This window comes from Hyla sarda, chromosome 4 (assembly GCF_029499605.1).
Source record: "Hyla sarda isolate aHylSar1 chromosome 4, aHylSar1.hap1, whole genome shotgun sequence".
Classification (NCBI taxonomy): Eukaryota; Metazoa; Chordata; class Amphibia; order Anura; family Hylidae; genus Hyla; species Hyla sarda.
The window spans coordinates 44,252,772-44,279,975 of record NC_079192.1 but is presented as its reverse complement, the minus strand read 5'-3'; the positions used below and the strand labels follow the sequence as shown (position 1 = coordinate 44,279,975).

General features: G+C 41.5%; 32 non-coding genes across 32 annotated transcripts; 16 read left to right on the top strand and 16 right to left on the bottom strand.

The window, feature by feature from the left end:
- Window positions 1-450: 450 nt before the first annotated feature.
- Window positions 451-523, bottom strand: TRNAM-CAU (transfer RNA methionine (anticodon CAU)). Its single transcript has one exon. It is a non-coding gene; the product is annotated as a tRNA-Met (tRNA).
- Window positions 524-637: 114 nt separating this feature from the next.
- TRNAE-UUC (transfer RNA glutamic acid (anticodon UUC)) lies at window positions 638-709 on the top strand. The gene has a single exon. It is a non-coding gene; the product is annotated as a tRNA-Glu (tRNA).
- A 778-nt stretch (window positions 710-1,487) lies between these two features.
- TRNAM-CAU (transfer RNA methionine (anticodon CAU)) lies at window positions 1,488-1,560 on the bottom strand. Its single transcript has one exon. It is a non-coding gene; the product is annotated as a tRNA-Met (tRNA).
- Window positions 1,561-1,673: 113 nt separating this feature from the next.
- On the top strand, window positions 1,674-1,745 carry TRNAE-UUC (transfer RNA glutamic acid (anticodon UUC)). The gene has a single exon. It is a non-coding gene; the product is annotated as a tRNA-Glu (tRNA).
- A 1,106-nt stretch (window positions 1,746-2,851) lies between these two features.
- TRNAE-UUC (transfer RNA glutamic acid (anticodon UUC)) lies at window positions 2,852-2,923 on the top strand. The gene has a single exon. It is a non-coding gene; the product is annotated as a tRNA-Glu (tRNA).
- A 1,109-nt stretch (window positions 2,924-4,032) lies between these two features.
- Window positions 4,033-4,104, top strand: TRNAE-UUC (transfer RNA glutamic acid (anticodon UUC)). The gene has a single exon. It is a non-coding gene; the product is annotated as a tRNA-Glu (tRNA).
- Window positions 4,105-7,260: 3,156 nt separating this feature from the next.
- On the bottom strand, window positions 7,261-7,333 carry TRNAM-CAU (transfer RNA methionine (anticodon CAU)). The gene has a single exon. It is a non-coding gene; the product is annotated as a tRNA-Met (tRNA).
- Window positions 7,334-7,447: 114 nt separating this feature from the next.
- On the top strand, window positions 7,448-7,519 carry TRNAE-UUC (transfer RNA glutamic acid (anticodon UUC)). Its single transcript has one exon. It is a non-coding gene; the product is annotated as a tRNA-Glu (tRNA).
- A 2,080-nt stretch (window positions 7,520-9,599) lies between these two features.
- On the top strand, window positions 9,600-9,671 carry TRNAE-UUC (transfer RNA glutamic acid (anticodon UUC)). The gene has a single exon. It is a non-coding gene; the product is annotated as a tRNA-Glu (tRNA).
- Window positions 9,672-10,451: 780 nt separating this feature from the next.
- TRNAM-CAU (transfer RNA methionine (anticodon CAU)) lies at window positions 10,452-10,524 on the bottom strand. The gene has a single exon. It is a non-coding gene; the product is annotated as a tRNA-Met (tRNA).
- A 114-nt stretch (window positions 10,525-10,638) lies between these two features.
- On the top strand, window positions 10,639-10,710 carry TRNAE-UUC (transfer RNA glutamic acid (anticodon UUC)). Its single transcript has one exon. It is a non-coding gene; the product is annotated as a tRNA-Glu (tRNA).
- Window positions 10,711-11,631: 921 nt separating this feature from the next.
- Window positions 11,632-11,704, bottom strand: TRNAM-CAU (transfer RNA methionine (anticodon CAU)). The gene has a single exon. It is a non-coding gene; the product is annotated as a tRNA-Met (tRNA).
- A 114-nt stretch (window positions 11,705-11,818) lies between these two features.
- TRNAE-UUC (transfer RNA glutamic acid (anticodon UUC)) lies at window positions 11,819-11,890 on the top strand. Its single transcript has one exon. It is a non-coding gene; the product is annotated as a tRNA-Glu (tRNA).
- A 921-nt stretch (window positions 11,891-12,811) lies between these two features.
- Window positions 12,812-12,884, bottom strand: TRNAM-CAU (transfer RNA methionine (anticodon CAU)). Its single transcript has one exon. It is a non-coding gene; the product is annotated as a tRNA-Met (tRNA).
- Window positions 12,885-13,859: 975 nt separating this feature from the next.
- TRNAM-CAU (transfer RNA methionine (anticodon CAU)) lies at window positions 13,860-13,932 on the bottom strand. The gene has a single exon. It is a non-coding gene; the product is annotated as a tRNA-Met (tRNA).
- Window positions 13,933-14,046: 114 nt separating this feature from the next.
- Window positions 14,047-14,118, top strand: TRNAE-UUC (transfer RNA glutamic acid (anticodon UUC)). Its single transcript has one exon. It is a non-coding gene; the product is annotated as a tRNA-Glu (tRNA).
- Window positions 14,119-15,337: 1,219 nt separating this feature from the next.
- Window positions 15,338-15,410, bottom strand: TRNAM-CAU (transfer RNA methionine (anticodon CAU)). The gene has a single exon. It is a non-coding gene; the product is annotated as a tRNA-Met (tRNA).
- Window positions 15,411-15,524: 114 nt separating this feature from the next.
- TRNAE-UUC (transfer RNA glutamic acid (anticodon UUC)) lies at window positions 15,525-15,596 on the top strand. The gene has a single exon. It is a non-coding gene; the product is annotated as a tRNA-Glu (tRNA).
- Window positions 15,597-17,697: 2,101 nt separating this feature from the next.
- On the bottom strand, window positions 17,698-17,770 carry TRNAM-CAU (transfer RNA methionine (anticodon CAU)). Its single transcript has one exon. It is a non-coding gene; the product is annotated as a tRNA-Met (tRNA).
- Window positions 17,771-17,884: 114 nt separating this feature from the next.
- TRNAE-UUC (transfer RNA glutamic acid (anticodon UUC)) lies at window positions 17,885-17,956 on the top strand. The gene has a single exon. It is a non-coding gene; the product is annotated as a tRNA-Glu (tRNA).
- Window positions 17,957-19,034: 1,078 nt separating this feature from the next.
- Window positions 19,035-19,107, bottom strand: TRNAM-CAU (transfer RNA methionine (anticodon CAU)). The gene has a single exon. It is a non-coding gene; the product is annotated as a tRNA-Met (tRNA).
- A 1,107-nt stretch (window positions 19,108-20,214) lies between these two features.
- On the bottom strand, window positions 20,215-20,287 carry TRNAM-CAU (transfer RNA methionine (anticodon CAU)). Its single transcript has one exon. It is a non-coding gene; the product is annotated as a tRNA-Met (tRNA).
- A 114-nt stretch (window positions 20,288-20,401) lies between these two features.
- Window positions 20,402-20,473, top strand: TRNAE-UUC (transfer RNA glutamic acid (anticodon UUC)). The gene has a single exon. It is a non-coding gene; the product is annotated as a tRNA-Glu (tRNA).
- Window positions 20,474-21,607: 1,134 nt separating this feature from the next.
- On the bottom strand, window positions 21,608-21,680 carry TRNAM-CAU (transfer RNA methionine (anticodon CAU)). The gene has a single exon. It is a non-coding gene; the product is annotated as a tRNA-Met (tRNA).
- Window positions 21,681-21,794: 114 nt separating this feature from the next.
- Window positions 21,795-21,866, top strand: TRNAE-UUC (transfer RNA glutamic acid (anticodon UUC)). The gene has a single exon. It is a non-coding gene; the product is annotated as a tRNA-Glu (tRNA).
- A 484-nt stretch (window positions 21,867-22,350) lies between these two features.
- On the bottom strand, window positions 22,351-22,423 carry TRNAM-CAU (transfer RNA methionine (anticodon CAU)). The gene has a single exon. It is a non-coding gene; the product is annotated as a tRNA-Met (tRNA).
- A 114-nt stretch (window positions 22,424-22,537) lies between these two features.
- TRNAE-UUC (transfer RNA glutamic acid (anticodon UUC)) lies at window positions 22,538-22,609 on the top strand. The gene has a single exon. It is a non-coding gene; the product is annotated as a tRNA-Glu (tRNA).
- Window positions 22,610-23,531: 922 nt separating this feature from the next.
- On the bottom strand, window positions 23,532-23,604 carry TRNAM-CAU (transfer RNA methionine (anticodon CAU)). Its single transcript has one exon. It is a non-coding gene; the product is annotated as a tRNA-Met (tRNA).
- A 114-nt stretch (window positions 23,605-23,718) lies between these two features.
- On the top strand, window positions 23,719-23,790 carry TRNAE-UUC (transfer RNA glutamic acid (anticodon UUC)). The gene has a single exon. It is a non-coding gene; the product is annotated as a tRNA-Glu (tRNA).
- Window positions 23,791-24,711: 921 nt separating this feature from the next.
- On the bottom strand, window positions 24,712-24,784 carry TRNAM-CAU (transfer RNA methionine (anticodon CAU)). The gene has a single exon. It is a non-coding gene; the product is annotated as a tRNA-Met (tRNA).
- A 113-nt stretch (window positions 24,785-24,897) lies between these two features.
- Window positions 24,898-24,969, top strand: TRNAE-UUC (transfer RNA glutamic acid (anticodon UUC)). Its single transcript has one exon. It is a non-coding gene; the product is annotated as a tRNA-Glu (tRNA).
- Window positions 24,970-26,047: 1,078 nt separating this feature from the next.
- On the bottom strand, window positions 26,048-26,120 carry TRNAM-CAU (transfer RNA methionine (anticodon CAU)). The gene has a single exon. It is a non-coding gene; the product is annotated as a tRNA-Met (tRNA).
- Window positions 26,121-27,204: the final 1,084 nt, after the last annotated feature.

Here is a 27,204-nt window from a genome sequence, read left to right as displayed (position 1 = left end):
GCTGGAGTTGGAGTTGTACTTTGTGGATGGAAAAAGAAAATCATTACCCCACAGCTTTAAGCCATTCATTTGGTCCACTTGCCTTCTAAGCTAAACTCATGCCCATCTCTTAAGGAATTCAGCAAAACCTCATGGCTAAAGACAAGAAAATTGCCCAGTTGTGTCTCTCATGGCTAAAGACAAGAAGTCAACCAAACCTCATGGCAAAAGATGGAAAAATTGACCAAAGTGAGGATCAAACTCACAGTTTTCAGATTATTAAATTCATAGGCCGACCAGATCACTGCAGAGTTAAGCAGCTGGAGTTGGAGTTGTTCTTTGTGGATGAAAAAAGAAAATCCTTACCCCACAGCTTTAAGCCATTCATTTGGTCCACTTGCCTTCTAAGCTAAACTCATGCCCATCTCTTAAGGAAATCAACAAAACCTCATGGCTAAAGCCAAGAAAAATTGCCCCCTGTGAGGATCGAACTCACGACCTTCAGATTATGAGACTGACGCGCTACCTACTGCGCTAACGAGGCAAGTGGCATGGTGGTATGATCCAGTGCCAAGCGGATAATTCAAAAGAATACAAATTTTAGATCACTTTTTTACTTTTTTTTTTCCTCATACAAAAAAACTGTGGCAGAAGCAGGTCCCATATGGTCTAGCGGTTAGGATTCCTGGTTTTCACCCAGGCGGCCCGGGTTCGACTCCCGGTATGGGAATGTGTTTTTTTTTTTATAAACTTGCAGGCAAGTTCAAAGGAGGGTGAGGTCATTTGAAAGTGAAGCGGACGGAGTTCTAGTTGGACTTTGTGGGTGAAAAGAAAGAAATCGGAACACATCTGTTGTTAGCCATTTATTATATCCATTTTCTCAAGATCCCACTTGGCTTCAAAGCTAAACTCATCCCCATCTCCACTTTCTAACTCTATGATGCTAAGGAAGTCAACCAAACCTCATGGCAAAAGATGGAAAAATTGCCTGGTGTGAGGATTAAACTCACAGTTTTCAGATTATTAAATTCATAGGCCGACCAGATCACTGCAGAGTTGAGCAGCTGGAGTTGTACTTTCTGGATGGAAAAAGAAAATCATTACCCCCACAACTTTAAGCCATTCATTTGCTCCACTTGCCTTCTAAGCTAAGCTCATACCCATCTCTTAAGGAATTCAGCAAAACCTCATGGCGAAAGACAAGAAAATTGCCCAGTTGTGTCTCTCATGGCTAAAGACAAGAAGTCAACCAAACCTCATGGCAAAAGATGGAAAAATTGACCAAAGTGAGGATCAAACTCACAGTTTTCAGATTATTAAATTCATAGGCCGACCAGATCACTGCAGAGTTAAGCAGCTGGAGTTGGAGTTGTTCTTTGTGGATGAAAAAAGAAAATCCTTACCCCACAGCTTTAAGCCATTCATTTGGTCCACTTGCCTTCTAAGCTAAACTCATGCCCATCTCTTAAGGAAATCAACAAAACCTCATGGCTAAAGCCAAGAAAAATTGCCCCCTGTGAGGATCGAACTCACGACCTTCAGATTATGAGACTGACGCGCTACCTACTGCGCTAACGAGGCAAGTGGCATGGTGGTATGATCCAGTGCCAAGCGGATAATTCAAAAGAATACAAATTTTAGATCACTTTTTTACTTTTTTTTTCCTCATACAAAAAAACTGTGGCAGAAGCAGGTCCCATATGGTCTAGCGGTTAGGATTCCTGGTTTTCACCCAGGCGGCCCGGGTTCGACTCCCGGTATGGGAATGTGTTTTTTTTTTTATAAACTTGCAGGCAAGTTCAAAGGAGGGTGAGGTCATTTGAAAGTGAAGCGGACGGAGTTCTAGTTGGACTTTGTGGGTGAAAAGAAAGAAATCGGAACACATCTGTTGTTAGCCATTTATTATATCCATTTTCTCAAGATCCCACTTGGCTTCAAAGCTAAACTCATCCCCATCTCCACTTTCTAACTCTATGATGCTAAGGAAGTCAACCAAACCTCATGGCAAAAGATGGAAAAATTGCCTGGTGTGAGGATTAAACTCACAGTTTTCAGATTATTAAATTCATAGGCCGACCAGATCACTGCAGAGTTGAGCAGCTGGAGTTGTACTTTCTGGATGGAAAAAGAAAATCATTACCCCCACAACTTTAAGCCATTCATTTGCTCCACTTGCCTTCTAAGCTAAGCTCATACCCATCTCTTAAGGAATTCAGCAAAACCTCATGGCGAAAGACAAGAAAATTGCCCAGTTGTGTCTCTCATGGCTAAAGACAAGAAGTCAACCAAACCTCATGGCAAAAGATGGAAAAATTATCTTCTAAGCTAAACTCATGCCCATCTCTTAAGGAAATCAACAAAACCTCATGGCTAAAGACAAGAAAATTGTCCAGTTTTGTCTCTCATGGCTAAAGACAAGAAGTCAACCAAACCTCATGGCAAAAGATGGAAAAATTGCCCGGTGTGGGAATCAAACTCACAGTTTTCAGATTATTAAATTCTTAGGCCGACCAGATCACTGCAGAGTTAAGCAGCTGGAGTTGGAGTTGTTCTTTGTGGATGAAAAAAGAAAATCATTACCCCACAGCTTTAAGCCATTCATTTGGTCCACTTGCCTTCTAAGCTAAACTCATGCCCATCTCTTAAGGAAATCAACAAAACCTCATGGCTAAAGCGAAGAAAAATAGCCCCGTGTGAGGATTGAACTAACGACCTTCAGATTATGAGACTGACGCGCCACCTACTGCGCTAACGAGGCAAGTGGCATGGTGGTATGATCCAGTGCCAAGCGGATAATTCAAAAGAATACAAATTTTAGATCACTTTTTTACTTTTTTTTTTCCTCATACAAAAAAACTGTGGCAGAAGCAGGTCCCATATGGTCTAGCGGTTAGGATTCCTGGTTTTCACCCAGGCGGCCCGGGTTCGACTCCCGGTATGGGAATGTGTTTTTTTTATAAACTTGCAGGCAAGTTCAAAGGAGGGTGAGGTCATTTGAAAGTGAAGCGGACGGAGTTCTAGTTGGTCTTTGTGGGTGAAAAGAAAGAAATCGGAACACATCTGTTGTTAGCCATTTATTATATCCATTTTCTCAAGATCCCACTTGGCTTCAAAGCTAAACTCATCCCCATCTCCACTTTCTAACTCTATGATGCTAAGGAAGTCAACCAAACCTCATGGCAAAAGATGGAAAAATAGCCTGGTGTGAGGATTAAACTCACAGTTTTCAGATTATTAAATTCTTAGGCCGACCAGATCACTGCAGAGTTAAGCAGCTGGAGTTGGAGTTGTTCTTTGTGGATGAAAAAAGAAAATCATTACCCCCACAACTTTAAGCCATTCATTTGGTCCACTTGCCTTCTAAGCTAAGCTCATGCCCATCTATTGAGGAATTCAGCAAAACCTCATGGCTAAAGACAAGAAAATTGCCCAGTTGTGTCTCTCATGGCTAAAGACAAGAAGTCAACCAAACCTCATGGCAAAAGATGGAAAAATTACCTTCTAAGCTAAACTCATGCCCATCTCTTAAGGAAATCAACAAAACCTCATGGCTAAAGACAAGAAAATTGTCCAGTTTTGTCTCTCATGGCTAAAGACAAGAAGTCAACCAAACCTCATGGCAAAAGATGGAAAAATTGCCCGGTGTGGGAATCAAACTCACAGTTTTCAGATTATTAAATTCTTAGGCCGACCAGATCACTGCAGAGTTAAGCAGCTGGAGTTGGAGTTGTTCTTTGTGGATGAAAAAAGAAAATCATTACCCCACAGCTTTAAGCCATACATTTGGTCCACTTGCCTTCTAAGCTAAACTCATGCCCATCTCTTAAGGAAATCAAGAAAACCTCATGGCTAAAGCCAAGAAAAATAGCCCCGTGTGAGGATTGAACTCACGACCTTCAGATTATGAGACTGACGCGCCACCTACTGCGCTAACGAGGCAAGTGGCATGGTGGTATGATCCAGTGCCAAGCGGATAATTCAAAAGAATACAAATTTTAGATGACTTTTTTACTTTTTTTTTTCCTCATACAAAAAAACTGTGGCAGAAGCAGGTCCCATATGGTCTAGCGGTTAGGATTCCTGGTTTTCACCCAGGCGGCCCGGGTTCGACTCCCGGTATGGGAATGTGTCTTTTTTATAAACTTGCAGGCAAGTTCAAAGGAGGGTGAGGTCATTTGAAAGTGAAGCGGACGGAGTTCTAGTTGGTCTTTGTGGGTGAAAAGAAAGAAATCGGAACACATCTGTTGTTAGCCATTTATTATATCCATTTTCTCAAGATCCCACTTGGCTTCAAAGCTAAACTCATCCCCATCTCCACTTTCTAACTCTATGATGCTAAGGAAGTCAACCAAACCTCATGGCAAAAGATGGAAAAATTGCCTGGTGTGAGGATTAAACTCACAGTTTTCAGATTATTAAATTCTTAGGCCGACCAGATCACTGCAGAGTTAAGCAGCTGGAGTTGGAGTTGTTCTTTGTGGATGAAAAAAGAAAATCATTACCCCACAGCTTTAAGCCATTCATTTGGTCCACTTGCCTTCTAAGCTAAACTCATGCCCATCTCTTAAGGAATTCAGCAAAACCTCATGGCTAAAGACAAGAAAATTGCCCAGTTGTGTCTCTCATGGCTAAAGACAAGAAGTCAACCAAACCTCATGGCAAAAGATGGAAAAATTGCCCAAAGTGAGGATCAAACTCACAGTTTTCAGATTATTAAATTCATAGGCCGACCAGATCACTGCAGAGTTAAGCAGCTGGAGTTGGAGTTGTTCTTTGTGGATGAAAAAAGAAAATCCTTGCCCCACAGCTTTAAGCCATTCATTTGGTCCACTTGCCTTCTAAGCTAAACTCATGCCCATCTCTTAAGGAAATCAACAAAACCTCATCGCTAAAGCCAAGAAAAATTGACCCGTGTGAGGATCGAACTCACGACCTTCAGATTATGAGACTGACGTGCTACCTACTGCGCTAACGAGGCAAGTGGCATGGTGGTATGATCCAGTGCCAAGCGGATAATTCAAAAGAATACAAATTTTAGATCACTTTTTTACTTTTTTTTTTCCTCATACAAAAAAACTGTGGCAGAAGCAGGTCCCATATGGTCTAGCAGTTAAGATTCCTGGTTTTCACCCAGGCGGCCCGGGTTTGACTCCCGGTATGGGAATGTGTTTTTTTTATAAACTTGCAGGCAAGTTCAAAGGAGGGTGAGGTCATTTGAAAGTGAAGCGGACGGAGTTCTAGTTGGTCTTTGTGGGTGAAAAGAAAGAAATCGGAACACATCTGTTGTTAGCCATTTATTATATCCATTTTCTCAAGATCCCACTTGGCTTCAAAGCTAAACTCATCCCCATCTCCACTTTCTAACTCTATGATGCTAAGGAAGTCAACCAAACCTCATGGCAAAAGATGGAAAAATTGCCTGGTGTGAGGATTAAACTCACAGTTTTCAGATTATTAAATTCATAGGCCGACCAGATCACTGCAGAGTTAAGCAGCTGGAGTTGGAGTTGTACTTTGTGGATGGAAAAAGAAAATCATTACCCCATAGCTTTAAGCCATTCATTTGGTCCACTTGCCTTCTAAGCTAAACTCATGCCCATCTCTTAAGGAATTCAGCAAAACCTCATGGCTAAAGACAAGAAAATTGCCCAGTTGTGTCTCTCATGGCTAAAGACAAGAAGTCAACCAAACCTCATGGCAAAAGATGGAAAAATTGCCCAAAGTGAGGATCAAACTCACAGTTTTCAGATTATTAAATTCATAGGCCGACCAGATCACTGCAGAGTTAAGCAGCTGGAGTTGGAGTTGTTCTTTGTGGATGAAAAAAGAAAATCCTTGCCCCACAGCTTTAAGCCATTCATTTGGTCCACTTGCCTTCTAAGCTAAACTCATGCCCATCTCTTAAGGAAATCAACAAAACCTCATGGCTTAAGCCAAGAAAAATTGCCCCGTGTGTCTCTCATGGCTAAAGACAAGAAGTCAACCAAACCTCATGGCAAAAGATGGAAAAATTGCCCAAAGTGAGGATCAAACTCACAGTTTTCAGATTATTAAATTCATAGGCCGACCAGATCACTGCAGAGTTAAGCAGCTGGAGTTGGAGTTGTTCTTTGTGGATGAAAAAAGAAAATCCTTGCCCCACAGCCTTAAGCCATTCATTTGGTCCACTTGCCTTCTAAGCTAAACTCATGCCCATCTCTTAAGGAAATCAACAAAACCTCATGGCTAAAGCCAAGAAAAATTGACCCGTGTGAGGATCGAACTCACGACCTTCAGATTATGAGACTGACGTGCTACCTACTGCGCTAACGAGGCAAGTGGCATGGTGGTATGATCCAGTGCCAAGCGGATAATTCAAAAGAATACAAATTTTAGATCACTTTTTTACTTTTTTTTTTCCTCATACAAAAAAACTGTGGCAGAAGCAGGTCCCATATGGTCTAGCAGTTAGGATTCCTGGTTTTCACCCAGGCGGCCCGGGTTTGACTCCCGGTATGGGAATGTGTTTTTTTTATAAACTTGCAGGCAAGTTCAAAGGAGGGTGAGGTCATTTGAAAGTGAAGCGGACGGAGTTCTAGTTGGTCTTTGTGGGTGAAAAGAAAGAAATCGGAACACATCTGTTGTTAGCCATTTATTATATCCATTTTCTCAAGATCCCACTTGGCTTCAAAGCTAAACTCATCCCCATCTCCACTTTCTAACTCTATGATGCTAAGGAAGTCAACCAAACCTCATGGCAAAAGATGGAAAAATTGCCTGGTGTGAGGATTAAACTCACAGTTTTCAGATTATTAAATTCATAGGCCGACCAGATCACTGCAGAGTTAAGCAGCTGGAGTTGGAGTTGTACTTTGTGGATGGAAAAAGAAAATCATTACCCCACAGCTTTAAGCCATTCATTTGGTCCACTTGCCTTCTAAGCTAAACTCATGCCCATCTCTTAAGGAATTCAGCAAAACCTCATGGCTAAAGACAAGAAAATTGCCCAGTTGTGTCTCTCATGGCTAAAGACAAGAAGTCAACCAAACCTCATGGCAAAAGATGGAAAAATTGCCCAAAGTGAGGATCAAACTCACAGTTTTCAGATTATTAAATTCATAGGCCGACCAGATCACTGCAGAGTTAAGCAGCTGGAGTTGGAGTTGTTCTTTGTGGATGAAAAAAGAAAATCCTTGCCCCACAGCTTTAAGCCATTCATTTGGTCCACTTGCCTTCTAAGCTAAACTCATGCCCATCTCTTAAGGAAATCAACAAAACCTCATGGCTTAAGCCAAGAAAAATTGCCCCGTGTGAGGATCGAACTCTCGACCTTCAGATTATGAGACTGACGCGCTACCTACTGCGCTAACGAGGCAAGTGGCATGGTGGTATGATCCAGTGCCAAGCGGATAATTCAAAAGAATACAAATTTTAGATCACTTTTTTACTTTTTTTTTTCCTCATACAAAAAAACTGTGGCAGAAGCAGGTCCCATATGGTCTAGCGGTTAGGATTCCTGGTTTTCACCCAGGCGGCCCGGGTTTGACTCCCGGTATGGGAATGTGTTTTTTTTATAAACTTGCAGGCAAGTTCAAAGGAGGGTGAGGTCATTTGAAAGTGAAGCGGACGGAGTTCTAGTTGGTCTTTGTGGGTGAAAAGAAAGAAATCGGAACACATCTGTTGTTAGCCATTTATTATATCCATTTTCTCAAGATCCCACTTGGCTTCAAAGCTAAACTCATCCCCATCTCCACTTTCTAACTCTATGATGCTAAGGAAGTCAACCAAACCTCATGGCAAAAGATGGAAAAATTGCCTGGTGTGAGGATTATTGAATTCATATAAAATATATAGTAAACCCTACACACGTTTTAAAATTGTCAGCAATGCAGTGTTGTATTTCAGGGGGGTTTTTGTTATGGCCCCCTGCTGTAACCGGTATCACTGAAGCTATGGTACTGATTAGTTGGCGTGCTTAGTATCTATAACACCTAACCATAAGCTATCAGTCCTCTAATATATCAACCTGCCGCTGGTTAAAACTCATTCAGAACCTCCCCGACGTTTCGCGGAAAAAACCGCTTTGTCAAGGGTTGGTAGCCTCGCAACCCTTGACAAAGCGGTTTTTTCCGCGAAACGTCGGGGAGGTTCTGAATGAGTTTTAACCAGCGGCAGGTTGATATATTAGAGGACTGATAGCTTATGGTTAGGTGTTATAGATACTAAGCACGCCAACTAATCAGTACCATAGCTTCAGTGATACCGGTTACAGCAGGGGGCCATAACAAAACCCCCCTGAAATACAACACTGCATTGCTGACAATTTTAAAACGTGTGTAGGGTTTACTATATATTTTATATGAATTCAATAAAAGTTATTTTTTAGGGGAGGGTTTCTAGTAAGGGTTTATCCCCGAGAGGGGGTTCCCCCTTAAAGGTTGTTTAACACATAATTACCCTGAGACCCTCAGGGACATTCTTTTGTTTGTTTTGGTGTGAGGATTAAACTCACAGTTTTCAGATTATTAAATTCATAGGCTGACCAGATCACTGCAGAGTTAAGCAGCTGGAGTTGGAGTTGTACTTTGTGGATGGAAAAAGAAAATCATTACCCCACAGCTATAAGCCATTCATTTGGTCCACTTGCCTTCTAAGCTAAACTCATGCCCATCTCTTAAGGAATTCAGCAAAACCTCATGGCTAAAGACAAGAAAATTGCCCAGTTTTGTCTCTCATGGCTAAAGACAAGAAGTCAACCAAACCTCATGGCAAAAGATGGAAAAATTACCTTCTAAGCTAAACTCATGCCCATCTCTTAAGGAAATCAACAAAACCTCATGGCTAAAGACAAGAAAATTGCCCAGTTTTGTCTCTCATGGCTAAAGACAAGAAGTCAACCAAACCTCATGGCAAAAGATGGAAAAATTGCCCGGTGTGAGAATCAAACTCACAGTTTTCAGATTATTAAATTCATAGGCCGACCAGATCACTGCAGAGTTAAGCAGCTGGAGTTGGAGTTGTTCTTTGTGGATGAAAAAATAAAATCCTTACCCCACAGCTTTAAGCCATTCATTTGGTCCACTTGCCTTCTAAGCTAAACTCATGCCCATCTCTTAAGGAATTCAGCAAAACCTCATGGCTAAAGACAAGAAAATTGCCCAGTTGTGTCTCTCATGGCTAAAGACAAGAAGTCAACCAAACCTCATGGCAAAAGATGGAAAAATTGCCCAAAGTGAGGATCAAACTCACAGTTTTCAGATTATTAAATTCATAGGCCGACCAGATCACTGCAGAGTTAAGCAGCTGGAGTTGGAGTTGTTCTTTGTGGATGAAAAAAGAAAATCCTTGCCCCACAGCTTTAAGCCATTCATTTGGTCCACTTGCCTTCTAAGCTAAACTCATGCCCATCTCTTAAGGAAATCAACAAAACCTCATGGCTAAAGCCAAGAAAAATTGACCCGTGTGAGGATCGAACTCACGACCTTCAGATTATGAGACTGACGTGCTACCTACTGCGCTAACGAGGCAAGTGGCATGGTGGTATGATCCAGTGCCAAGCGGATAATTCAAAAGAATACAAATTTTAGATCACTTTTTTACTTTTTTTTTTCCTCATACAAAAAAACTGTGGCATAAGCAGGTCCCATGTGGTCTAGCGGTTAGGATTCCTGGTTTTCACCCAGGCGGCCCGGGTTTGACTCCCGGTATGGGAATGTGTTTTTTTTATAAACTTGCAGGCAAGTTCAAAGGAGTGTGAGGTCATTTGAAAGTGAAGCGGACGGAGTTCTAGTTGGTCTTTGTGGGTGAAAAGAAAGAAATCGGAACACATCTGTTGTTAGCCATTTATTATATCCATTTTCTCAAGATCCCACTTGGCTTCAAAGCTAAACTCATCCCCATCTCCACTTTCTAACTCTATGATGCTAAGGAAGTCAACCAAACCTCATGGCAAAAGATGGAAAAATTGCCTGGTGTGAGGATTAAACTCACAGTTTTCAGATTATTAAATTCATAGGCCGACCAGATCACTGCAGAGTTAAGCAGCTGGAGTTGGAGTTGTACTTTGTGGATGGAAAAAGAAAATCATTACCCCACAGCTTTAAGCCATTCATTTGGTCCACTTGCCTTCTAAGCTAAACTCATGCCCATCTCTTAAGGAATTCAGCAAAACCTCATGGCTAAAGACAAGAAAATTGCCCAGTTGTGTCTCTCATGGCTAAAGACAAGAAGTCAACCAAACCTCATGGCAAAAGATGGAAAATTTGCCCAAAGTGAGGATCAAACTCACAGTTTTCAGATTATTAAATTCATAGGCCGACCAGATCACTGCAGAGTTAAGCAGCTGGAGTTGGAGTTGTACTTTGTGGATGGAAAAAGAAAATCATTAACCCACAGCTTTAAGCCATTCATTTGGTCCACTTGCCTTCTAAGCTAAACTCATGCCAATCTCTTAAGGAAATCAACAAAACCTCATGGCTAAAGCCAAGAAAAATTGCCCCGTGTGAGGATCGAACTCACGACCTTCAGATTATGAGACTGACGCGCTACCTACTGCGCTAACGAGGCAAGTGGCATGGTGGTATGATCCAGTGCCAAGCGGATAATTCAAAAGAATACAAATTTTAGATCACTTTTTTACTTTTTTTTTTCCTCATACAAAAAAACTGTGGCAGAAGCAGGTCCCATATGGTCTAGCGGTTAGGATTCCTGGTTTTCACCCAGGCGGCCCGGGTTCGACTCCCGGTATGGGAATGTGTTTTTTTTATAAACTTGCAGGCAAGTTCAAAGGAGGGTGAGGTCATTTGAAAGTGAAGCGGACGGAGTTCTAGTTGGTCTTTGTGGGTGAAAAGAAAGAAATCGGAACACATCTGTTGTTAGCCATTTATTATATCCATTTTCTCAAGATCCCACTTGGCTTCAAAGCTAAACTCATCCCCATCTCCACTTTCTAACTCTATGATGCTAAGGAAGTCAACCAAACCTCATGGCAAAAGATGGAAAAATTGCCTGGTGTGAGGATTAAACTCACAGTTTTCAGATTATTAAATTCATAGGCCGACCAGATCACTGCAGAGTTAAGCAGCTGGAGTTGAAGTTGTACTTTGTGGATGGAAAAAGAAAATCATTACCCCACAGCTTTAAGCCATTCATTTGGTCCACTTGCCTTCTAAGCTAAACTCATGCCCATCTCTTAAGGAATTCAGCAAAACCTCATGGCTAAAGACAAGAAAATTGCCCATTTTTGTCTCTCATGGCTAAAGACAAGAAGTCAACCAAACCTCATGGCAAAAGATGGAAAAATTACCTTCTAAGCTAAACTCATGCCCATCTCTTAAGGAAATCAACAAAACCTCACGGCTAAAGACAAGAAAATTGCCCAGTTTTGTCTCTCATGGCTAAAGACAAGAAGTCAACCAAACCTCATGGCAAAAGATGGAAAAATTGCCCGGTGTGGGAATAAAACTCACAGTTTTCAGATTATTAAATTCATAGGCCGACCAGATCACTGCAGAGTTAAGCAGCTGGAGTTGGAGTTGTTCTTTGTGGATGAAAAAAGAAAATCATTACCCCACAGCTTTAAGCCATTCATTTGGTCCACTTGCCTTCTAAGCTAAACTCATGCCCATCTCTTAAGGAATTCAACAAAACCTCATGGCTAAAGCCAAGAAAAATTGCCCCGTGTGAGGATTGAACTCACGACCTTCAGATTATGAGACTGACGCGCTACCTACTGCGCTAACGAGGCAAGTGGCATGGTGGTATGATCCAGTGCCAAGCGGATAATTCAAAAGAATACAAATTTTAGATCACTTTTTTACTTTTTTTTTTCCTCATACAAAAAAACTGTGGCAGAAGCAGGTCCCATATGGTCTAGCGGTTAGGATTCCTGGTTTTCACCCAGGCGGCCCGGGTTCGACTCCCGGTATGGGAATGTGTTTTTTTTATAAACTTGCAGGCAAGTTCAAAGGAGGGTGAGGTCATTTGAAAGTGAAGCGGACGGAGTTCTAGTTGGTCTTTGTGGGTGAAAAGAAAGAAATCGGAACACATCTGTTGTTAGCCATTTATTATATCCATTTTCTCAAGATCCCACTTGGCTTCAAAGCTAAACTCATCCCCATCTCCACTTTCTAACTCTATGATGCTAAGGAAGTCAACCAAACCTCATGGCAAAAGATGGAAAAATTGCCTGGTGTGAGGATTAAACTCACAGTTTTCAGATTATTAAATTCATAGGCCGACCAGATCACTGCAGAGTTAAGCAGCTGGAGTTGAAGTTGTACTTTGTGGATGGAAAAAGAAAATCATTACCCCACAGCTTTAAGCCATTCATTTGGTCCACTTGCGTTCTAAGCTAAACTCATGCCCATCTCTTAAGGAATTCAGCAAAACCTCATGGCTAAAGACAAGAAAATTGCCCATTTTTGTCTCTCATGGCTAAAGACAAGAAGTCAACCAAACCTCATGGCAAAAGATGGAAAAATTACCTTCTAAGCTAAACTCATGCCCATCTCTTAAGGAAATCAACAAAACCTCATGGCTAAAGACAAGAAAATTGCCCAGTTTTGTCTCTCATGGCTAAAGACAAGAAGTCAACCAAACCTCATGGCAAAAGATGGAAAAATTGCCCGGTGTGGGAATCAAACTCACAGTTTTCAGATTATTAAATTCATAGGCCGACCAGATCACTGCAGAGTTAAGCAGCTGGAGTTGGAGTTGTTCTTTGTGGATGAAAAAAGAAAATCATTACCCCACAGCTTTAAGCCATTCATTTGGTCCACTTGCCTTCTAAGCTAAACTCATGCCCATCTCTTAAGGAATTCAACAAAACCTCATGGCTAAAGCCAAGAAAAATTGCCCCGTGTGAGGATTGAACTCACGACCTTCAGATTATGAGACTGACGCGCTACCTACTGCGCTAACGAGGCAAGTGGCATGGTGGTCTGATCCAGTGCCAAGCTGAAAATTCAAAAGAATACAAATTTTAGATCACTTTTTTTTTTTTTTATTCCTCAAACAAAAAAACAGTGGCAGAAGTAGGTCCCATATGGTCTAGCGGTTAGGATTCCTGGTTTTCACCCAGGCGGCCTGGGTTTGACTCCCGGTATCGTAATGTGTTTTTTTTTATAAACTTGGAGGCAAGTTCAAAGGAGGGTGAGGTCATTTGAAAGTGAAGCGGACGGAGTTCTAGTTGGTCTTTGTGGGTGAAAAGAAAGAAATCGGAACACATCTGTTGTTAGCCATTTATTATATCCATTTTCTCAAGATCCCACTTGGCTTCAAAGCTAAACTCATCCCCATCTCCACTTTCTAACTCTATGATGCTAAGGAAGTCAACCAAACCTCATGGCAAAAGATGGAAAAATTGCCTGGTGTGAGGATTAAACTCACAGTTTTCAGATTATTAAATTCATAGGCCGACCAGATCACTGCAGAGTTAAGCAGCTGGAGTTGGAGTTGTACTTTGTGGATGGAAAAAGAAAATCATTACCCCACAGCTTTAAGCCATTCATTTGGTCCACTTGCCTTCTAAGCTAAACTCATGCCCATCTCTTAAGGAATTCAGCAAAACCTCATGGCTAAAGACAAGAAAATTGCCCAGTTGTGTCTCTCATGGCTAAAGACAAGAAGTCAACCAAACCTCATGGCAAAAGAGGGAAAAATTACCTTCTAAGCTAAACTCATGCCCATCTCTTAAGGAAATCAACAAAACCTCATGGCTAAAGACCAGAAAATTGCCCAGTTTTGTCTCTCATGGCTAAAGACAAGAAGTTAACCAAACCTCATGGCAAAAGATGGAAAAATTGCCCAAAGTGAGGATCAAACTCATAGGCTTCTAAGCTAAACTCATGCCCATCTCTTAAGGAAATCAACAAAACCTCATGGCTAAAGCCAAGAAAAATTGCCCCGTGTGAGGATTGAACTCACGACCTTCAGATTATGAGACTGACGCGCTACCTACTGCGCTAACGAGGCAAGTGGCATGGTGGTATGATCCAGTGCCAAGCGGATAATTCAAAAGAATACAAATTTTAGATCACTTTTTTACTTTTTTTTTTCCTCAAACAAAAAAACAGTGGTAGAAGCAGGTCCCATATGGTCTAGCGGTTAGGATTCCTGGTTTTCACCCAGGCGGCCCGGGTTCGACTCCCGGTATGGGAATGTGTCTTTTTTATAAACTTGCAGGCAAGTTCAAAGGAGGGTGAGGTCATTTGAAAGTGAAGCGGACGGAGTTCTAGTTGGTCTTTGTGGGTGAAAAGAAAGAAATCGGAACACATCTGTTGTTAGCCATTTATTATATCCATTTTCTCAAGATCCCACTTGGCTTCAAAGCTAAACTCATCCCCATCTCCACTTTCTAACTCTATGATGCTAAGGAAGTCAACCAAACCTCATGGCAAAAGATGGAAAAATTGCCTGGTGTGAGGATTAAACTCACAGTTTTCAGATTATTAAATTCATAGGCCGACCAGATCACTGCAGAGTTAAGCAGCTGGAGTTGGAGTTGTACTTTGTGGATGGAAAAAGAAAATCATTACCCCACAGCTTTAAGCCATTCATTTGGTCCACTTGCCTTCTAAGCTAAACTCATGCCCATCTCTTAAGGAATTCAGCAAAACCTCATGGCTAAAGACAAGAAAATTGCCCAGTTTTGTCTCTCATGGCTAAAGACAAGAAGTCAACCAAACCTCATGGCAAAAGATGGAAAAATTACCTTCTAAGCTAAACTCATGCCCATCTCTTAAGGAAATCAACAAAACATCATGGCTAAAGACAAGAAAATTGCCCAGTTTTGTCTCTCATGGCTAAAGACAAGAAGTCAACCAAACCTCATGGCAAAAGATGGAAAAATTGCCCGGTGTGAGAATCAAACTCACAGTTTTCAGATTGTTAAATTCATAGGCCGACCAGATCACTGCAGAGTTAAGCAGCTGGAGTTGGAGTTGTTCTTTGTGGATGAAAAAAGAAAATCCTTACCCCACAGCTTTAAGCCATTCATTTGGTCCACTTGCCTTCTAAGCTAAACTCATGCCCATCTCTTAAGGAATTCAGCAAAACCTCATGGCTAAAGACAAGAAAATTGCCCAGTTGTGTCTCTCATGGCTAAAGACAAGAAGTCAACCAAACCTCATGGCAAAAGATGGAAAAATTGCCCGGTGTGGGAATCAAACTCACAGTTTTCAGATTATTAAATTCATAGGCCGACCAGATCACTGCAGAGTTAAGCAGCTGGAGTTGGAGTTGTTCTTTGTGGATGAAAAAAGAAAATCATTACCCCACAGCTTTAAGCCATTCATTTGGTCCACTTGCCTTCTAAGCTAAACTCATGCCCATCTCTTAAGGAAATCAACAAAACCTCATGGCTAAAGCCAAGAAAAATTGCCCGGTGTGAGGATCGAACTCACGACCTTCAGATTATGAGACTGACGCGCTACCTACTGCGCTAACGAGGCAAGTGGCATGGTGGTATGATCCAAAGCCAGACGGATAATTCAAAAGAATACAAATTTTAGATCACTTTTTTACTTTTTTTTTTCCTCATACAAAAAAACTGTGGCAGAAGCAGGTCCCATATGGTCTAGCGGTTAGGATTCCTGGTTTTCACCCAGGCGGCCCGGGTTCGACTCCCGGTATGGGAATGTGTTTTTTTTATAAACTTGCAGGCAAGTTCAAAGGAGGGTGAGGTCATTTGAAAGTGAAGCGGACGGAGTTCTAGTTGGTCTTTGTGGGTGAAAAGAAAGAAATCGGAACACATCTGTTGTTAGCCATTTATTATATCCATTTTCTAAAGATCCCACTTGGCTTCAAAGCTAAACTCATCCCCATCTCCACTTTCTAACTCTATGATGCTAAGGAAGTCAACCAAACCTCATGGCAAAAGATGGAAAAATTGCCTGGTGTGAGGATTAAACTCACAGTTTTCAGATTATTAAATTCATAGGCCGACCAGATCACTGCAGAGTTAAGCAGCTGGAGTTGGAGTTGTACTTTCTGGATGGAAAAAGAAAATCATTACCCCACAGCTTTAAGCCATTCATTTGGTCCACTTGCCTTCTAAGCTAAACTCATGCCCATCTCTTAAGGAATTCAGCAAAACCTCATGGCTAAAGACAAGAAAATTGCCCAGTTGTGTCTCTCATGGCTAAAGACAAGAAGTCAACCAAACCTCATGGCAAAAGATGGAAAAATTACCTTCTAAGCTAAACTCATGCCCATCTCTTAAGGAAATCAACAAAACCTCATGGCTAAAGACAAGAAAATTGCCCAGTTTGTTCTCTCATGGCTAAAGACAAGAAGTCAACCAAACCTCATGGCAAAAGATGGAAAAATTGCCCCGTGTGGGAATCAAACTCACAGTTTTCAGATTATTAAATTCATAGGCCGACCAGATCACTGCAGAGTTAAGCAGCTGGAGTTGGAGTTGTTCTTTGTGGATGAAAAAAGAAAATCATTACCCCACAGCTTTAAGCCATTCATTTGGTCCACTTGCCTTCTAAGCTAAACTCATGCCCATCTCTTAAGGAAATCAACAAAACCTCATGGCTAAAGCCAAGAAAAATTGCCCGGTGTGAGGATCGAACTCACGACCTTTAGATTATGAGACTGACGCGCTACCTACTGCGCTAACGAGGCAAGTGGCATGGTGGTATGATCCAGTGCCAAACGGATAATTCAAAAGAATACAAATTTTAGATCACTTTTTTACTTTTTTTTTTCCTCATACAAAAAAACTGTGGCAGAAGCAGGTCCCATATGGTCTAGCGGTTAGGATTCCAGGTTTTCACCCAGGCGGCCGGGGTTTGACTCCCGGTATGGGAATGTGTTTTTTTTATAAACTTGCAGGCAAGTTCAAAGGAGGGTGAGGTCATTTGAAAGTGAAGCGGACGGAGTTCTAGTTGGTCTTTGTGGGTGAAAAGAAAGAAATCGGAACACATCTGTTGTTAGACATTTATTATATCCATTTTCTCAAGATCCCACTTGGCTTCAAAGCTAAACTCATCCCCATCTCCACTTTCTAACTCTATGATGCTAAGGAAGTCAACCAAACCTCATGGCAAAAGATGGAAAAATTGCCTGGTGTGAGGATTAAACTCACAGTTTTCAGATTATTAAATTCATAGGCCGACCAGATCACTGCAGAGTTAAGCAGCTGGAGTTGGAGTTGTACTTTCTGGATGGAAAAAGAAAATCATTACCCCACAGCTTTAAGCCATTCATTTGGTCCACTTGCCTTCTAAGCTAAACTCATGCCCATCTCTTAAGGAATTCAGCAAAACCTCATGGCTAAAGACAAGAAAATTGCCCAGTTGTGTCTCTCATGGCTAAAGACAAGAAGTCAACCAAACCTCATGGCAAAAGATGGAAAAATTACCTTCTAAGCTAAACTCATGCCCATCTCTTAAGGAAATCAACAAAACCTCATGGCTAAAGACAAGAAAATTGCCCAGTTTTGTCTCTCATGGCTAAAGACAAGAAGTCAACCAAACCTCATGGCAAAAGATGGAAAAATTGCCCGGTGTGGGAATCAAACTCACAGTTTTCAGATTATTAAATTCATAGGCCGACCAGATCACTGCAGAGTTAAGCAGCTGGAGTTGGAGTTGTTCTTTGTGGATGAAAAAAGAAAATCATTACCCCACAGCTTTAAGCCATTCATTTGGTCCACTTGCCTTCTAAGCTAAACTCATGCCCATCTCTTAAGGAAATCAACAAAACCTCATGGCTAAAGCCAAGAAAAATTGCCCGGTGTGAGGATCGAACTCACGACCTTCAGATTATGAGACTGACGCGCTACCTACTGCGCTAACGAGGCAAGTGGCATGGTGGTATGATCCAGTGCCAAACGGATAATTCAAAAGAATACAAATTTTAGATCACTTTTTTACTTTTTTTTTTCCTCATACAAAAAAACTGTGGCAGAAGCAGGTCCCATATGGTCTAGCGGTTAGGATTCCTGGTTTTCACCCAGGCGGCCCGGGTTCGACTCCCGGTATGGGAATGTGTTTTTTTTATAAACTTGCAGGCAAGTTCAAAGGAGGGTGAGGTCATTTGAAAGTGAAGCGGACGGAGTTCTAGTTGGTCTTTGTGGGTGAAAAGAAAGAAATCGGAACACATCTGTTGTTAGCCATTTATTATATCCATTTTCTAAAGATCCCACTTGGCTTCAAAGCTAAACTCATCCCCATCTCCACTTTCTAACTCTATGATGCTAAGGAAGTCAACCAAACCTCATGGCAAAAGATGGAAAAATTGCCTGGTGTGAGGATTAAACTCACAGTTTTCAGATTATTAAATTCATAGGCCGACCAGATCACTGCAGAGTTAAGCAGCTGGAGTTGGAGTTGTACTTTGTGGATGGAAAAAGAAAATCATTACCCCACAGCTTTAAGCCATTCATTTGGTCCACTTGCCTTCTAAGCTAAACTCATGCCCATCTCTTAAGGAATTCAGCAAAACCTCATGGCTAAAGACAAGAAAATTGCCCAGTTTTGTCTCTCATGGCTAAAGACAAGAAGTCAACCAAACCTCATGGCAAAAGATGGAAAAATTGCCCGGTGTGAGAATCAAACTCACAGTTTTCAGATTATTAAATTCATAGGCCGCCCAGATCACTGCAGAGTTAAGCAGCTGGAGTTGGAGTTGTTCTTTGTGGATGAAAAAAGAAAATCCTTACCCCACAGCTTTAAGCCATTCATTTGGTCCACTTGCCTTCTAATCTAAACTCATGCCCATCTCTTAAGGAATTCAGCAAAACCTCATGGCTAAAGACAAGAAAATTGCCCAGTTGTGTCTCTCATGGCTAAAGACAAGAAGTCAACCAAACCTCATGGCAAAAGATGGAAAAATTGCCCAAAGTGAGGATCAAACTCACAGTTTTCAGATTATTAAATTCATAGGCCGACCAGATCACTGCAGAGTTAAGCAGCTGGAGTTGGAGTTGTACTTTGTGGATGGAAAAAGAAAATCATTACCCCACAGCTTTAAGCCATTCATTTGGTCCACTTGCCTTCTAAGCTAAACTCATGCCCATCTCTTAAGGAAATCAACAAAACCTCATGGCTAAAGCCAAGGAAAATTGCCCCGTGTGAGGATCGAACTCACGGCCTTCAGATTATGAGATTGACACGCTACCTACTGCGCTAACGAGGCAAGTGGCATAGTGGTATGATCCAGTGCCAAGTGGATAATTCAAAAGAATACAAATTTTAGATAACTTTTTTACTTTTTTTTTTCCTCATACAAAAAAACTGTGGCAGAAGCAGGTCTCATATGGTCTAGCGGTTAGGATTCCTGGTTTTCACCCAAGCGGCCTGGGTTCGACTCCCGTTATGGGAATGTGTTTTTTTTATAAACTTGCAGGCAAGTTCAAAGGAGGGTGAGATCATTTGAAAGTGAAGCGGACGGAGTTCTAGTTGGTCTTTGTGGGTGAAAAGAAAGAAATCGGAACACATCTGTTGTTAGCCATTTATTATATCGATTTTCTCAAGATCCCACTTGGCTTCAAAGCTAAACTCATCCCAATCTCCACTTTCTAACTCTATGATGCTAAGGAAGTCAACCACACCTCATGGCAAAAGATGGAAAAATTGCCTGGTGTGAGGATTAAACTCACAGTTTTCAGATTATTAAATTCATAGGCCGACCAGATCACTGCAGAGTTAAGCAGCTGGAGTTGGAGTTGTACTTTGTGGATGGAAAAAGAAAATCATTACCCCACAGCTTTAAGCCATTCATTTGGTCCACTTGCCTTCTAAGCTAAACTCATGCCCATCTCTTAAGGAATTCAGCAAAACCTCATGGCTAAAAACAAGAAAATTGCCCAGTTGTGTCTCTCATGGCTAAAGACAAGAAGTCAACCAAACCTCATGGCAAAAGATGGAAAAATTACCTTCTAAGCTAAACTCATGCCCATCTCTTAAGGAAATCAACAAAACCTCATGGCTAAAGACAAGAAAATTGCCCAGTTTTGTCTCTCATGGCTAAAGACAGGAAGTCAACCAAACCTCATGGCAAAAGATGGAAAAATTGCCCGGTGTGGGAATCAAACTCACAGTTTTCAGATTATTAAATTCATAGGCCGACCAGATCACTGCAGAGTTAAGCAGCTGGAGTTGGAGTTGTTCTTTGTGGATGAAAAAAGAAAATCATTACCCCACAGCTTTAAGCCATTCATTTGGTCCACTTGCCTTCTAAGCTAAACTCATGCCCATCTCTTAAGGAAATCAACAAAACCTCATGGCTAAAGCCAAGAAAAATTGCCCCGTGTGAGGATCGAACTCACGACCTTCAGATTATGAGACTGACGCGCTACCTACTGCGCTACCGAGGCAAGTGGCATGGTGGTATGATCCAGTGCCAAGCGGATAAATCAAAAGAATATAAATTTTAGATCACTTTTTTACTTTTTTTTTTCCTCATACAAAAAAACTGTGGCAGAAGCAGGTCCCATATGGTCTAGCGGTTAGGATTCCTGGTTTTCACCCAGGCGGCCCGGGTTCGACTCCCGGTATGGGAATGTGTTTTTTTTATAAACTTGCAGGCAAGTTCAAAGGAGGGTGAGGTCATTTGAAAGTGAAGCGGACGGAGTTCTAGTTGGTCTTTGTGGGTGAAAAGAAAGAAATCGGAACACATCTGTTGTTAGCCATTTATTATATCCATTTTCTCAAGATCCCACTTGGCTTCAAAGCTAAACTCATCCCCATCTCCACTTTCTAACTCTATGATGCTAAGGAAGTCAACCAAACCTCATGGCAAAAGATGGAAAAATTGCCTGGTGTGAGGATTAAACTCACAGTTTTCCCATATGGTCTAGCGGTTAGGATTCCTGGTTTTCGCCAAGGCGGCCCGGGTTCGGCTCCCGGTATGGGAATGTGTTTTTTTTATAAACTTGCAGGCAAGTTCAAAGGAGGGTGAGGTCATTTGAAAGTGAAGCGGACGGAGTTCTAGTTGGTCTTTGTGGGTGAAAAGAAAGAAATCGGAACACATCTGTTGTTAGCCATTTATTATATCCATTTTCTCAAGATCCCACTTGGCTTCAAAGCTAAACTCATCCCCATCTCCACTTTCTAACTCTATGATGCTAAGGAAGTCAACCAAACCTCATGGCAAAAGATGGAAAAATTGCCTGGTGTGAGGATTAAACTCACAGTTTTCAGATTATTAAATTCATAGGCCGACCAGATCACTGCAGAGTTAAGCAGCTGGAGTTGGAGTTGTACTTTGTGGATGGAAAAAGAAAATCATTACCCCACAGCTTTAAGCCATTCATTTGGTCCACTTGCCTTCTAAGCTAAACTCATGCCCATCTCTTAAGGAATTCAGCAAAACCTCATGGCTAAAGACAAGAAAATTGCCCAGTTGTGTCTCTCATGGCTAAAGACAAGAAGTCAACCAAACCTCATGGCAAAAGATGGAAAAATTGACCAAAGTGAGGATCAAACTCACAGTTTTCAGATTATTAAATTCATAGGCCGACCAGATCACTGCAGAGTTAAGCAGCTGGAGTTGGAGTTGTTCTTTGTGGATGAAAAAAGAAAATCCTTACCCCACAGCTTTAAGCCATTCATTTGGTCCACTTGCCTTCTAAGCTAAACTCATGCCCATCTCTTAAGGAAATCAACAAAACCTCATGGCTAAAGCCAAGAAAAATTGCCCCCTGTGAGGATCGAACTCACGACCTTCAGATTATGAGACTGACGCGCTACCTACTGCGCTAACGAGGCAAGTGGCATGGTGGTATGATCCAGTGCCAAGTGGATAATTCAAAAGAATACAAATTTTAGATCACTTTTTTACTTTTTTTTTTCCTCATACAAAAAAACTGTGGCAGAAGCAGATCCCATATGGTCTAGCGGTTAGGATTCCTGGTTTTCACCCAGGCGGCCCGGGTTCGACTCCCGGTATGGGAATGTGTTTTTTTTTTATAAACTTGCAGGCAAGTTCAAAGGAGGGTGAGGTCATTTGAAAGTGAAGCGGACGGAGTTCTAGTTGGACTTTGTGGGTGAAAAGAAAGAAATCGGAACACATCTGTTGTTAGCCATTTATTATATCCATTTTCTCAAGATCCCACTTGGCTTCAAAGCTAAACTCATCCCCATCTCCACTTTCTAACTCTATGATGCTAAGGAAGTCAACCAAACCTCATGGCAAAAGATGGAAAAATTGCCTGGTGTGAGGATTAAACTCACAGTTTTCAGATTATTAAATTCATAGGCCGACCAGATCACTGCAGAGTTAAGCAGCTGGAGTTGGAGTTGTTCTTTGTGGATGAAAAAAGAAAATCCTTACCCCACAGCTTTAAGCCATTCATTTGGTCCACTTGCCTTCTAAGCTAAACTCATGCCCATCTCTTAAGGAAATCAACAAAACCTCATGGCTAAAGCCAAGAAAAATTGCCCCCTGTGAGGATCGAACTCACGACCTTCAGATTATGAGACTGACGCGCTACCTACTGCGCTAACGAGGCAAGTGGCATGGTGGTGTGATCCAGTGCCAAGCGGATAATTCAAAAGAATACAAATTTTAGATCACTTTTTTACTTTTTTTTTTCCTCATACAAAAAAACCAGGGCAGAAGCAGGTCCCATATGGTCTAGCGGTTAAGATTCCTGGTTTTCACCCAGGCGGCCCGGGTTCGACTCCTGGTATGGGAATGTGTTTTTTTTAATAAACTTGCAGGCAAGTTCAAAGGAGGGTGAGGTCATTTGAAAGTGAAGCGGACGGAGTTCTAGTTGGTCTTTGTGGGTTAAAAGAAAGAAATCGGAACACATCTGTTGTTAGCCATTTATTATATCCATTTTCTCAAGATCCCACTTGGCTTCAAAGCTAAACTCATCCCCATCTCCACTTTCTAACTCTATGATGCTAAGGAAGTCAACCAAACCTCATGGCAAAAGATGGAAAAATTGCCTGGTGTGAGGATTAAACTCACAGTTTTCAGATTATTAAATTCATAGGCCGACCAGATCACTGCAGAGTTAAGCAGCTGGAGTTGGAGTTGTACTTTCTGGATGGAAAAAGAAAATCATTACCCCACAGCTTTAAGCCATTCATTTGGTCCACTTGCCTTCTAAGCTAAACTCATGCCCATCTCTTAAGGAATTCAGCAAAACCTCATGGCTAAAGACAAGAAAATTGCCCAGTTGTGTCTCTCATGGCTAAAGACAAGAAGTCAACCAAACCTCATGGCAAAAGATGGAAAAATTACCTTCTAAGCTAAACTCATGCCCATCTCTTAAGGAAATCAACAAAACCTCATGGCTAAAGACAAGAAAATTGCCCAGTTTTGTCTCTCATGGCTAAAGACAAGAAGTCAACCAAACCTCATGGCAAAAGATGGAAAAATTGCCCGGTGTGGGAATCAAACTCACAGTTTTCAGATTATTAAATTCATAGGCCAACCAGATCACTGCAGAGTTAAGCAGCTGGAGTTGGAGTTGTTCTTTGTGGATGAAAAAAGAAAATCATTACCCCACAGCTTTAAGCCATTCATTTGGTCCACTTGCCTTCTAAGCTAAACTCATGCCCATCTCTTAAGGAAATCAACAAAACCTCATGGCTAAAGCCAAGAAAAATTGCCCGGTGTGAGGATCGAACTCACGACCTTCAGATTATGAGACTGACGCGCTACCTACTGCGCTAACGAGGCAAGTGGCATGGTGGTATGATCCAGTGCCAAGCGGATAAATCAAAAGAATACAAATTTTAGATCACTTTTTTACTTTTTTTTTTCCTCATACAAAAAAACTGTGGCAGAAGCAGGTCCCATATGGTCTAGCGGTTAGGATTCCTGGTTTTCACCCAGGCGGCCCGGGTTCGACTCCCGGTATGGGAATGTGTTTTTTTTATAAACTTGCAGGCAAGTTCAAAGGAGGGTGAGGTCATTTGAAAGTTAAGCGGACGGAGTTCTAGTTGGTCTTTGTGGGTGAAAAGAAAGAAATCGGAACACATCTGTTGTTAGCCATTTATTATATCCATTTTCTAAAGATCCCACTTGGCTTCAAAGCTAAACTCATCCCCATCTCCACTTTCTAACTCTATGATGCTAAGGAAGTCAACCAAACCTCATGGCAAAAGATGGAAAAATTGCCTGGTGTGAGGATTAAACTCACAGTTTTCAGATTATTAAATTCATAGGCCGACCAGATCACTGCAGAGTTAAGCAGCTGGAGTTGGAGTTGTACTTTCTGGATGGAAAAAGAAAATCATTACCCCACAGCTTTAAGCCATTCATTTGGTCCACTTGCCTTCTAAGCTAAACTCATGCCCATCTCTTAAGGAATTCAGCAAAACCTCATGGCTAAAGACAAGAAAATTGCCCAGTTGTGTCTCTCATGGCTAAAGACAAGAAGTCAACCAAACCTCATGGCAAAAGATGGAAAAATTACCTTCTAAGCTAAACTCATGCCCATCTCTTAAGGAAATCAACAAAACCTCATGGCTAAAGACAAGAAAATTGCCCAGTTTTGTCTCTCATGGCTAAAGACAAGAAGTCAACCAAACCTCATGGCAAAAGATGGAAAAATTGCCCCGTGTGGGAATCAAACTCACAGTTTTCAGATTATTAAATTCATAGGCCGACCAGATCACTGCAGAGTTAAGCAGCTGGAGTTGGAGTTGTTCTTTGTGGATGAAAAAAGAAAATCATTACCCCACAGCTTTAAGCCATTCATTTGGTCCACTTGCCTTCTAAGCTAAACTCATGCCCATCTCTTAAGGAAATCAACAAAACCTCATGGCTAAAGCCAAGAAAAATTGCCCGGTGTGAGGATCGAACTCACGACCTTCAGATTATGAGACTGACGCGCTACCTACTGCGCTAACGAGGCAAGTGGCATGGTGGTATGATCCAGTGCCAAACGGATAATTCAAAAGAATACAAATTTTAGATCACTTTTTTACTTTTTTTTTCCTCATACAAAAAAACTGTGGCAGAAGCAGGTCCCATATGGTCTAGCGGTTAGGATTCCTGGTTTTCACCCAGGCGGCCCGGGTTCGACTCCCGGTATGGGAATGTGTTTTTTTTATAAACTTGCAGGCAAGTTCAAAGGAGGGTGAGGTCATTTGAAAGTGAAGCGGACGGAGTTGTAGTTGGTCTTTGTGGGTGAAAAGAAAGAAATCGGAACACATCTGTTGTTAGCCATTTATTATATCCATTTTCTCAAGATCCCACTTGGCTTCAAAGCTAAACTCATCTCCATCTCCACTTTCTAACTCTATGATGCTAAGGAAGTCAACCAAACCTCATGGCAAAAGATGGAAAAATTGCCTGGTGTGAGGATTAAACTCACAGTTTTCAGATTATTAAATTCATAGGCTGACCAGATCACTGCAGAGTTAAGCAGCTGGAGTTGGAGTTGTACTTTGTGGATGGAAAAAGAAAATCATTACCCCACAGCTTTAAGCCATTCATTTGGTCCACTTGCCTTCTAAGCTAAACTCATGCCCATCTCTTAAGGAATTCAGCAAAACCTCATGGCTAAAGACAAGAAAATTGCCCAGTTTTGTCTCTCATGGCTAAAGACAAGAAGTCAACCAAACCTCATGGCAAAAGATGGAAAAATTGCCCGGTGTGAGAATCAAACTCACAGTTTTCAAATTATTAAATTCATAGGCCGACCAGATCACTGCAGAGTTAAGCAGCTGGAGTTGGAGTTGTTCTTTGTGGATGAAAAAATAAAATCCTTACCCCACAGCTTTAAGCCATTCATTTGGTCCACTTGCCTTCTAAGCTAAACTCATGCCCATCTCTTAAGGAATTCAGCAAAACCTCATGGCTAAAGACAAGAAAATTGCCCAGTTGTGTCTCTCATGGCTAAAGACAAGAAGTCAACCAAACCTCATGGCAAAAGATGGAAAAATTGCCCAAAGTGAGGATCAAACTCACAGTTTTCAGATTATTAAATTCATAGGCCGACCAGATCACTGCAGAGTTAAGCAGCTGGAGTTGGAGTTGTACTTTGTGGATGGAAAAAGAAAATCATTACCCCACAGCTTTAAGCCATTCATTTGGTCCACTTGCCTTCTAAGCTAAACTCATGCCCATCTCTTAAGGAAATCAACAAAACCTCATGGCTAAAGCCAAGGAAAATTGCCCCGTGTGAGGATCGAACTCACGACCTTCAGATTATGAGATTGACACGCTACCTACTGCGCTAACGAGGCAAGTGGCATAGTGGTATGATCCAGTGCCAAGTGGATAATTCAAAAGAATACAAATTTTAGATAACTTTTTTACTTTTTTTTTTCCTCATACAAAAAAACTGTGGCAGAAGCAGGTCCCATATGGTCTAGCGGTTAGGATTCCTGGTTTTCACCCAAGCGGCCTGGGTTCGACTCCCGTTATGGGAATGTGTTTTTTTTATAAACTTGCAGGCAAGTTCAAAGGAGGGTGAGATCATTTGAAAGTGAAGCGGACGGAGTTCTAGTTGGTCTTTGTGGGTGAAAAGAAAGAAATCGGAACACATCTGTTGTTAGCCATTTATTATATCGATTTTCTCAATATCCCACTTGGCTTCAAAGCTAAACTCATCCCAATCTCCACTTTCTAACTCTATGATGCTAAGGAAGTCAACCACACCTCATGGCAAAAGATGGAAAAATTGCCTGGTGTGAGGATTAAACTCACAGTTTTCAGATTATTAAAATCATAGGCCGACCAGATCACTGCAGAGTTAAGCAGCTGGAGTTGGAGTTGTACTTTGTGGATGGAAAAAGAAAATCATTACCCCACAGCTTTAAGCCATTCATTTGGTCCACTTGCCTTCTAAGCTAAACTCATGCCCATCTCTTAAGGAATTCAGCAAAACCTCATGGCTGAAAACAAGAAAATTGCCCAGTTGTGTCTCTCATGGCTAAAGACAAGAAGTCAACCAAACCTCATGGCAAAAGATGGAAAAATTACCTTCTAAGCTAAACTCATGCCCATCTCTTAAGGAAATCAACAAAACCTCATGGCTAAAGACAAGAAAATTGCCCAGTTTTGTCTCTCATGGCTAAAGACAGGAAGTCAACCAAACCTCATGGCAAAAGATGGAAAAATTGCCCGGTGTGGGAATCAAACTCACAGTTTTCAGATTATTAAATTCATAGGCCGACCAGATCACTGCAGAGTTAAGCAGCTGGAGTTGGAGTTGTTCTTTGTGGATGAAAAAAGAAAATCATTACCCCACAGCTTTAAGCCATTCATTTGGTCCACTTGCCTTCTAAGCTAAACTCATGCCCATCTCTTAAGGAAATCAACAAAACC